Below are 9916 nucleotides of genomic sequence, written 5' to 3' on the forward strand. Positions count from 1 at the left end.
AAAAAAAGAATTCGCTATCTATCTTTAAATATTCCAATTTATGCAAGAAATCATATTTTGACTGAAACAGAGCTGCCAACCTCTGGATGCATGATTTATTAATTTTTCCAGATTTAGTAATTTTTCAAGAAGTGCCCATTTCAATGTCTTAAACCTATAATCAATGACTTAATGCAGCACAAAATCACACCGTAAGGTAAATATTCCAGCTCAAATAGGTTTTTAGTGTTCTTACATTGTCACAAAATAAATCACACATTGACATAATTATACTAGTGTGAGGTTCCTGCCCTTAAGAGACTTTATTCTTGCCAATGTTTGACTTCATTAACATAGCAGCAGTGAAATACTCAACATTCTACAATAGCACTGTAATTTGTACATGACATTATTGGCCCCCACCCAAAGAAAAATAGAATTACACATGCTTATAAAACTATACTGTATAGCACTTTGTATGAAAACAAACATGCTCTGTTATGTTCTATTGTATTCTAACCTCGCTTTTGATTATAACATCGTCAATAAACTGACATCAGAAAATTACTTTCAGGGTTACTGTGTTTCCTTGTAAGACATCTTGCACCATCCACTTGATGGTAATTTACGTGATACATGACATTAACCTTTGGATCAAAATCTAACCTTTCACATGCATGGCTCATACATGTGTTATTACACAAATACCATACCGTAGGTTAACCATAGACATTTCAAATACTTAGAACAATTCATCAACATGCCAAACCTTATTATACCGCATAGGAAATTAACTTGTAATGTACAGTATTTTTAACCAAGCCCCATTCATATTTACCTAAATCTCAAATAGCAGAGTGGCTGTCTAAATAGTTCCATTATTCAGGGATGTAATGGATACCCTAAGTCTTAAGATCACAATTTGGACATCCTCAAACATTTGGACATCCTCAATTCATACATTGGTGTGTTCCTTGACTTAATACCATTATTTAATATCTAAATTCTCTTGTTCACCCTTAAAAAAATACTTTGAATTAATCATGTCATGTTAAATAAAACAATGGACAGTACACTTGAAAATTTTATATAGGCGACTATAAAATCATGAGTTGTAAGTCAAGATACATAATGTTCATCTAAATACATTGCTATCATTGACTCCATACGGCCTTAAAGTCTTTGCTTCAAAAACAAAATCACCTTTCTATTCAATATACCATAATCATGTATTGGTCTCAATCAAGGATTCACACCCTATGGGTGACACTGATAAGTCAACCCATTGTTGTTGTGAATGGCTGAAACAGCAAAGTACTATACATGTATAGAAAAAAAGACAGTATAAAACAACCCAATATTCACACACTATCAGAAATTTATGTTGTAAATGGCAGAAATAGCACATTACCTAAACCAACATTCTTCATTGAAATATTGATACAATGAAACCCCGCTGTAACGAGGTCCGTGGGACCGGCGATATTACCTCGTTACAGCCGGTACCTCGTTATAACCGTACGCATCAAAAACAAAGAAAAACATAAGCACGACGTCATAATATACCCATCGATGAAAGTTTAGAACATCCTTTGCATTGTTATCACACAATATGGGTAATTATTATCGAGAGAATAAAGGTAAATCATTTGTGAATAAGGCGAAAAAAGTCGGGGTTGAAATGGATATTTTTCTTCCAAAATCTCTTCGAATATAATAGAGCACGTTACATTCTTGAGAAACATAGGCTTTTATTATTATTATCAAAATCATATTGCATAAAATGTGTTTAAGTTTTTCTAAACACCAGCGCAAATAAAGTAACATACATGCGTTGTTTACCGGACCTTGCGAGGCATTTTTACGCTGATTTCGAGCGGGAATGGGATAATTTCATGAATCACATCGGCTGTAAATCTTATACAATTTATGATTGTAGCGCCCGAAAGGATTAAAATGCGTTATTTTCTTTCGAAAATCTCTTCGCGTTTTGTACATCCGTTCTTGAAAAATAAGCGACAGGAATGAATCTAGAAGGTTGTGATTCTTTTTACACATCAGATCTGTTCCTAATAGACCATTCTGAAAGAATGAAAATGTTCATTGTAAAATGCGTTGTTAAAAATTGTGGTTATGAACAAACCCAGATCTATTCAAATTGTTAAATGCGTTAATTTCTTTTTCTGAACACCGACTAGGTAGCTTAACATGCGTTATTCAACTATTTTTACGCTACTGTCCACCGGCGAGATCGCGATGATTAGAGTAACATAACATTATGTGTCGTTTATCGTAACTTGTGGGATTTCTTTTTTTTTTTACGCTGTTGGTGCCCAGCGGGAATGTGATAATTTCATAAATTATTTCGGCTGTCATCTCATACAATGTATCATCGTTGCACCCGAAGGGATTGAAGATGCGTTGTTCATTTTCTTCTGAAAATCCCTTCGCGTTTTGTACATCCCTTCTTGAAAAATATGCGACATGATTGAATTCAGAAAGTTGTGATCCATTTTACGCAAATCTGTTCTTCGTAGACCATTCTGAAGGAAAGAAATATCTGCATTGTAAACTGCGTTGTTAAAATTGTGATAATAAACAAACCCAGATCTATTCAAATAGTTAAATGCGTTTGTTTCTTCTTCTGAACACCTATTACGTAGCTTAACATGCGTTATTCAACTATTTTACGCTACTGTCATCCGGCGAGATCGCGATGATTTCAGAGTATACGTGCGACGTTTATACCGTAACTTGCGAGATTAGGTTATAGGTTACGTTGTTGGTGCCCATGCAGCGGGAATGCGATGATTTCATGAATCATTTTGGCTGTATAATCTCACACATATCGTTGCGCCCAGGATCAAAGATGCTTCTTTATCTTTTCCCGAAAATCCCTTCGCGTTGTATACATCCATTAAATTAAATAGAAATGCGACAGGATTGCGTTATTTAACATTTTTTACGCTACTGTCAACCGGAGAGATCGCAGTTGTATTAATTATTTCAGCTATAATCATATATTCCTACAATATTTTTGCTAACCAGCAAAAGAACTGGAAGTCGGGACTACAAATGTTACCTCCATTTTCTTATTTGGCACCATGACATAATCTGGTCTTGACTTCTATCCGTTCTCCGTTTCTTTTTCGCAAACACTGATTACTCGGGGCTTACAGCCAAACAAGATATAGGTCCCGTCATACTTCTCTTTAATCAACCCCATTTCGATTTCGATTTTGACCAGTTATCACTACATGTAATTATTGTGTTAACACCATGTATTTTGTGTTCCACACATTGTAAAAAAAAAAGTTAAAGAACTGGTTTGATTTCTGTTACAATGCTCATGAGAAGTATGGAAAATAAATGAATTTAATGGAATTGAAATGGAAAGGTTAATGTTGAGTTTTACACGCATTCCAATTTTCATATTAGCCACGAGTGTCGCCTAATAAAAAGTTGGAGTGCTTTTTTTGCTTGTTGCATTGTGGGCTGACCTAAAAAAATACGTACACGAAATGATTATGTTTGATAATTAATAGTAGGAAGATCTGATGGTATCTTATTGCATTTTTTTTCAAAGAAACATGGAAGGAACCGCGGTCTCTGCAAAATGGGAAAAACATGGGTGGTGTAAATTCGAAATTCCGTGTTTGAAAAGCGGCAAGTCTACAAAATGGTACTTCGTTCACCTTGCCTACTAGCTATTATGCTCATCCTAACAGAATTTTGTAAGCATGACTACCTCCGTGTCTCAGAATAACGTGGCACACAGGGGATTTCCACCATGGCACATAAGGAGTTGAAATCCGATCAAATTTCCTATGTTTTATTCTATCATGATGCGCCGAAAATGTACTACTGCAGTAACCGGATCTCCGATAGCCCCCCCCCCCCCTCATTCGTGTCTACTAGTATTTTGTGGCGCCAATCGAGTGCACGTGTGATCGCCAGCCCGCGCGCACGCACATATTGCTTCTATGACCACTGAGTGGGGTTATACATGTAGTAGCTACGCGCGCGTGCGTGCGCGCACACTCGCGATGCGAGTACAGTGCATGTATTACGCAACGAGTCGAGTACCGCCGTTGAGTTGCATTTTCAAATTCTGTAAAACGTTACGCGTACAAAGCAAAATGGCAGCGCAGAGAATGAAGAAATTTTATGCCTTGTGACTGTGATGACAGCGTTGGAAAAGTTCCTGTGGTGGACTGGATAAAGGACAATGCCCAATATTCACGTTGTTGTTCCCATGAGGAAGTGACTGTAGTATAATGGGGCAGCGGAAAATCTGCATCAACACATCAAGCAAAGCTGCTTGCAGCTAAAAATGGTAAGTTACGTTCAACTGTATACCCTACATGTTGATTGTGTGTATGATTGAGGGTACCACCTATCGTCACCCTATTGGATTTGTAGCTTGTTTATTCCAAAAATATATTACAAATTCGCCTAAATCTTACCTCAAATATGCCATAAATACTACAGTTTCGAATGTCGTGACCGTCTTGTTGGTTTTAAATCTCCGTTTTAAAATAGCGCAATTTTAGTGCACGCAATCCGTTTTCTTCGCGCAACGTTAGTTCTAGCGATCGGCAACCCTCCCTCCATACACTGTAGGTAATACACGTCAATTTCACAGCCATGCGTCGTTACTGAGCGCATGTGTAATGTGTAATTGAAACATGTCTAGGGCTACTACTAGTTTGGTTTGTTAGTTTGTTTGTGAGTTTGATTTGCTTGCTTTCTTCGTTTTTATTGTTTTCAAAGCTAATGACACTTACTGTAATCCCGCGCATACTTTTTCGTTCGTACGCAAACAGCCATGATAAATACGCAGGGAGCCAGGGTGCCGATGTCAAGCAGGTACCCTGCCGATAGGTGGTACCCTTACCATAAGATATAACGTTAGAATCTATTTACATGTATGTTAAGTTCAGCCGGGGGAGTTTTCAGCCGCCTCTAGACTCTACAATCAACTTTGCATCATACCTTTGCCCAGATATCCTGAATAGTAACCACCTAAAAACCTATGTCACATCCATAGCCACAACTACTGACTGGGAACCTGGCTGTACTATTAGATCGTTCAGACCTAAGTTGACCTTTTCCTCATTTTACTTTCAAAAATGAGAATTTGGACACAGAGGCTCAGAATTTAATTTTGCACTTCCTTACGCGTGCAGCTAACTGTAAGGAGACATACGTTTAGATTTAAGACATTCCTTGTCAAATTCCTTATGATTGTGACAAAAGTTCTTGTCAACTAAAGGCTAAAGCTCAGTCTAACCGTTAGGATACACCTCTTCACTCCATCACAAGCATTTTGCAAGTAACTTTCTGTGAGATTTGTGGGTTTAACCACTTGGCTGCGGACCACGTAATATCCTTGGCAACATTCCATTGTGTGCTGAGCATGTAATATAATATTACGTCTTCATATAATGTGCAATTTGAAGCCTCAGCGCTGTGCTACCCCTACCCCTATGACATGATTGAATGTACGGGCAACAGCTGCCCCCCAAAATCAGTGATTTAGCTGTGATTTGTGAGGGTTTTGATTGGTCTCCAAGGTGAAAGTTTCTACAGAGTCTCAATTCAAATTGGCGACCTACAGTGGGAAGAAGGGTTTTGATGAATCTTTTGATGATAGTAAGTAAAGCTGCTCTTTGTGAAGGATTTGTGGAGGTATCGCAGATCAGGAGAGGATGATGCCTCACTATTTCATATTTCAAGCAATATAATCTTGGCCAATCTTTCGCCTTCTGGAAGGCATGTTTTGAGATACACATGCATTATTATGCATCAGCACCCAGGTGTTCAGTGTGCGTAAAAGCCTGCTGCAGTCCAGTGGTTAATTGTTTCATCCATTGTGAAGCATTATTATTATTATTATTATTACTTATAGTGCGCTTTTCCCACAAGGCCCAAAGCGCTTACAATCAATTCAAAATATGCACGACAGTATGCACGACAGTACGTCTTTAATCTTTTGAATGCTTTTCTTCATCTGCATTTTCAGATCAGAGGATGTTCACTCTCCATAGGCTTGAAGTATTGGAGAGGCTAGACCAACATGAGCAGGTGTACATTCAAATTGCAGAGCGCCACCACAGCAGGTTGCTTTACCAGTAAACATGGAGATTGGTGAGCTGAGGAGACTACGATGCCGCCATTACCCCCTCGAGAGTAAGGCAGCTTTCCAGGAGCTCGACAGCCTTCTAGCTTCTGGAGATTTCTTATGCTGGTAGAAAGATATTGGTGAGCAAAATACTAGTATTCGAAAGTGTTGCCTATATGTGTCATTTTTCTTTCCCTTGACCTCTGTCCTCTGTAATCTGTTGTTAGTTTTTAACCAAATCAATTCAATAACAGTGAACATAGTGTTTATATGAAATTAGATGTCACATAAAATGAGAAATGAGATTTGAATGTTTTTTTACATGTATAAAAAAAGTAAGGAATTAATCATTTGTCTTGTCAGCTGCTTGTTTATGTTTAGTAAATTCTCTTATTTTATTTAAGGATTTGATCTTTTCAACTCTTTTTCAGACATGCATCCTCAGAATCAGTGGATCCTAATGGCAGGCGGTGTGCGGCAACTCTCTGGAGAAGATTGTGGGTCATGAGATCAGAAAGACCTGCATGGCAACAACAGGTCGAGCATGAAGGGGACATCTTCGTTTGCAGATTTACAAGGTTGCCATGCTTTCGTCTCAAGTACTATTTTCAGTAAGTCAAGCCAAGCCCTCTTCAAGAACAGAATTACTTTCTTAGCCATTTTTTTTTTAATTTCCACATTCAAAGTCTTTTTTTTTTCCTTCGTTTTTATAGGATACAGAGCTCTATCATAAAGTTTTGGTTGAGACTTGGCTTAAGGTTTTTGTCATGTTTTTGTTTTTTTGTGGGATAGTGAGAAACCTCTTGTAAAATACAACTGTATGAAAGACCATGTAGTTTCATGGGGATTTCATTTTTTTTTTTTTTTTTTTAATGAAAATCAATTTTGAAATGGCTGGGATGTCCAAAACAGAGCAATCCTATTAGAGCGTGGAATCCAAATTTTATTACAATCTTTCAGTTGTACTTTTTGGATTTTGTAGCTATTCCATATCCGATTTCCATCAAATAAACTTTGAATTCTTCTTACCCCTAACCAGGCCAGGCCCTTTTTAGTGTTCTGTGGCCTGGAGGGGTTGATTCAATTACCCCCCCCCCCCCCCCCCCCCCCCGAGATCTCAGCGTTTGATTGCACAATCGCTATGAAATTTGGCTTGTTCATTACCCGTGGTGTAATCTACCAAGCTATACAAAAAGAAATGGAAATTTTCGTCATACAGTATATGCATAAAATCATGCATTTTGCTCCCTTTCAGATATTAAAGCTCCTAGAATCCTATTTTTTGGTGAAAACATTCTTTGTGGCATTTCTAACAATGAATTTGAAAAAAAAATAGTATCAAAATCAATTTCTTCAGTATTTTATTGTTGTATTAATTTCTTGGTAATCTTAGGTACATGTATTTTTTTGTTTTTTCGGCCTGTTGATTTATCATTTTTTTCCCACAGAATTTATGTCAGAACCCATTTCAAGCATTATCATGATAAAATTAATTAGTTTCAGCCCATGAAAGTGAAAATGATTAGATTGTGTTTTCTCTTCTTATTCATAAAGATATAAATATCTTTATGAATAAGAAGAGAAAACTCAATTTGCATAGACTTTATACACAAAATCACGTTTTGAGCCATTTTCAGTCTGACAGGCATACATAAAACGTCATGCAGCGTCATGACAGTATCAAAAGATGTGCAAGACTTCAAAGTAAAAGTCAGGGAACGATGCAGTCAAAAAATTTCATGAGGCGGAGTAGTCGCCAAAATGTGGAGGGGGAGGGGGTTGATTCAATATCTGGATACTTGGAATAAAATTTCCATGATGTTTCATTTTTTCAATCTTGAAATACATGTATGTATACACAGGTATGTACTGACAATTTAGCATTTCTTTTTCTATCATCTTTTCTACTGCAGACATGATACATTCGTATGCACAAGCAAAGGGATGCAAGATACATTGTACCAGCGAGAAAGAGACCACAAACTGGGCTTGCCACTGGATTTCCAACTCGCGTGATCATAAAGGAAACATGCAGACGAGGAGGAGGACAAAGAGTGTGCAAGAGGCTCCAGCTGGAAATTAAGAAAAAGATTGACTGTCGCCTTTGTGATTGTAGACTATGGTGGGACATTTATCACATTCAGTGACATTTCTTCTCTCTTTTTATTTATAAATGAGGAGAATGTTGATTGTGTTATCTTGAATGAAAAGGAAAAGTGTCAGGATCAAGTCGGCTATGTACTACTACTTGGACTGTAAAATCAAACCAAGTATTGGAAATTTTTTCATGCATCATTTTTATTTATATGATCATCATTGAAAATACATATAATTCCTTATACATGTACTGTATCATGATATTGACAGAACATTACAATTTTTTTTGCTTGCATGCATTGTGAATATGTTCCTTCATTTGCTGGACTTTCCATAATAAATAGTTTAAATTTTATGCTACATCAAGTCTACTCAGATTTAAGTTCTTTGTGTTCTCTACTCCTCTCAACTTAACTTTACATCAGGATTGCATGTTTTCGTAATACATGTACATCATATTGATCATTATTCCTGTCAGCGCTTGAAGTGTCATCTCTTGTGCCAACAAACCGTTTCTGTAATGTATTACATAACAACTTACGGATATTTCTTTTCCAACAGCCTAGAAATGGAAGCATATCATTCACCTGCTCCCTTCCACCGAGTTCCACAGACATGAATTCCCCTGGCTGTTGCTGGTTTGGGCAAGCCTTCAGTCAAGCTTTGTGGTTGTTAAGGTTCAATTTTGTGAAGAAAGCATGCATAAAATCTGACTAAATTGCAGAAGCGGTCTGTTGTAATTCATCTTCATACATTTACTGTATGTTTTTTGTTATTTCATTACTTTGCAAACATTCACATGAGAGAAATCTGTGTTTCCACCTTGGAAAACAAATTTCCCTTTCAACCTAGCTACACTTACACTGTAGAATATCTTCTAGATTACATGCCTGCCCTGACAAAACCAGTGTGGGCCCCATGTGGTGTATATGGGGAAAATATGGAACTAAATTGGCAAAGCCCATTTGGCCCATATGGGCCCCAGATGGGGTGTAGGCCTACAGGGAAAAACATACATGAGTTTCATGTATACTCAGTACTTGAATTCTAGAAAAAAACAAACATTGTATTATATTTTATTGATTGTTTATGTATGCTATGAAAGCGGATATAGATTGCCACTTGTTTATCGTTGTAATTGTACATGTATATTCATTTGCAGTAATGAAGTACAGGGTAACCCTTTTATAATGAGGTTGGTGGGACCACCATTTTTTCCTCGTTATAACCGGTACCTCATTGTAAACATAGCATACTGTATGTTTACTATTTCAATATTTGCAAATTCAGATGAGACCAATAAGATATCCTCTTTTCCCAGGTTTCCCTGTACTGGTAGTACTGCAGTACCATTGTAGTACTACTGCAGTACTGGTACTACAGTACTACAGCAGTACCGGTACTGCAGTACCACTATTGGTACTGTAGTACTACTGCAGTACTGGTACTGCAGTACTACTGTAGTACTGGTACTACTGCAGTACTGGTACTGCAGTGGTATTGCAGTACTACTGCAGTGCTGGTACTGCAGTGGTACTGCAGTACTACTGTAGTACTGGTACTGCAGTGGTACTGCAGTACTACTGCAGTACTGGTACTGCAGTACTACTGCAGTGCTGGTACTGCAGTAGTACTACAGTGGTACTGCAGTAGTACTGCAGTGGTACTGCAGTACTACTGCAGTGCTGGTACTGCAGTAGTACTACAGTGGTACTG

The 9916-nt window shown here is 37.6% G+C and overlaps 1 long non-coding RNA gene across 1 annotated transcript; it reads left to right on the forward strand.

The window, feature by feature from the left end:
• Positions 1-4193: 4193 nt before the first annotated feature.
• Positions 4194-8058, forward strand: LOC139730089 (uncharacterized). Its single transcript, XR_011710908.1, has 4 exons — positions 4194-4315; positions 6005-6243; positions 6535-6714; positions 8017-8058. It is a non-coding gene; the product is annotated as an uncharacterized lncRNA (long non-coding RNA).
• Positions 8059-9916: the final 1858 nt, after the last annotated feature.

The sequence above is a fragment of the Diadema antillarum genome, unplaced genomic scaffold (assembly GCF_040938485.1).
Source record: "Diadema antillarum isolate AM-2024a unplaced genomic scaffold, OU_Dant_1.0 seq00000291_RagTag, whole genome shotgun sequence".
In the NCBI taxonomy this organism is placed as follows: domain Eukaryota; kingdom Metazoa; phylum Echinodermata; class Echinoidea; order Diadematoida; family Diadematidae; genus Diadema; species Diadema antillarum.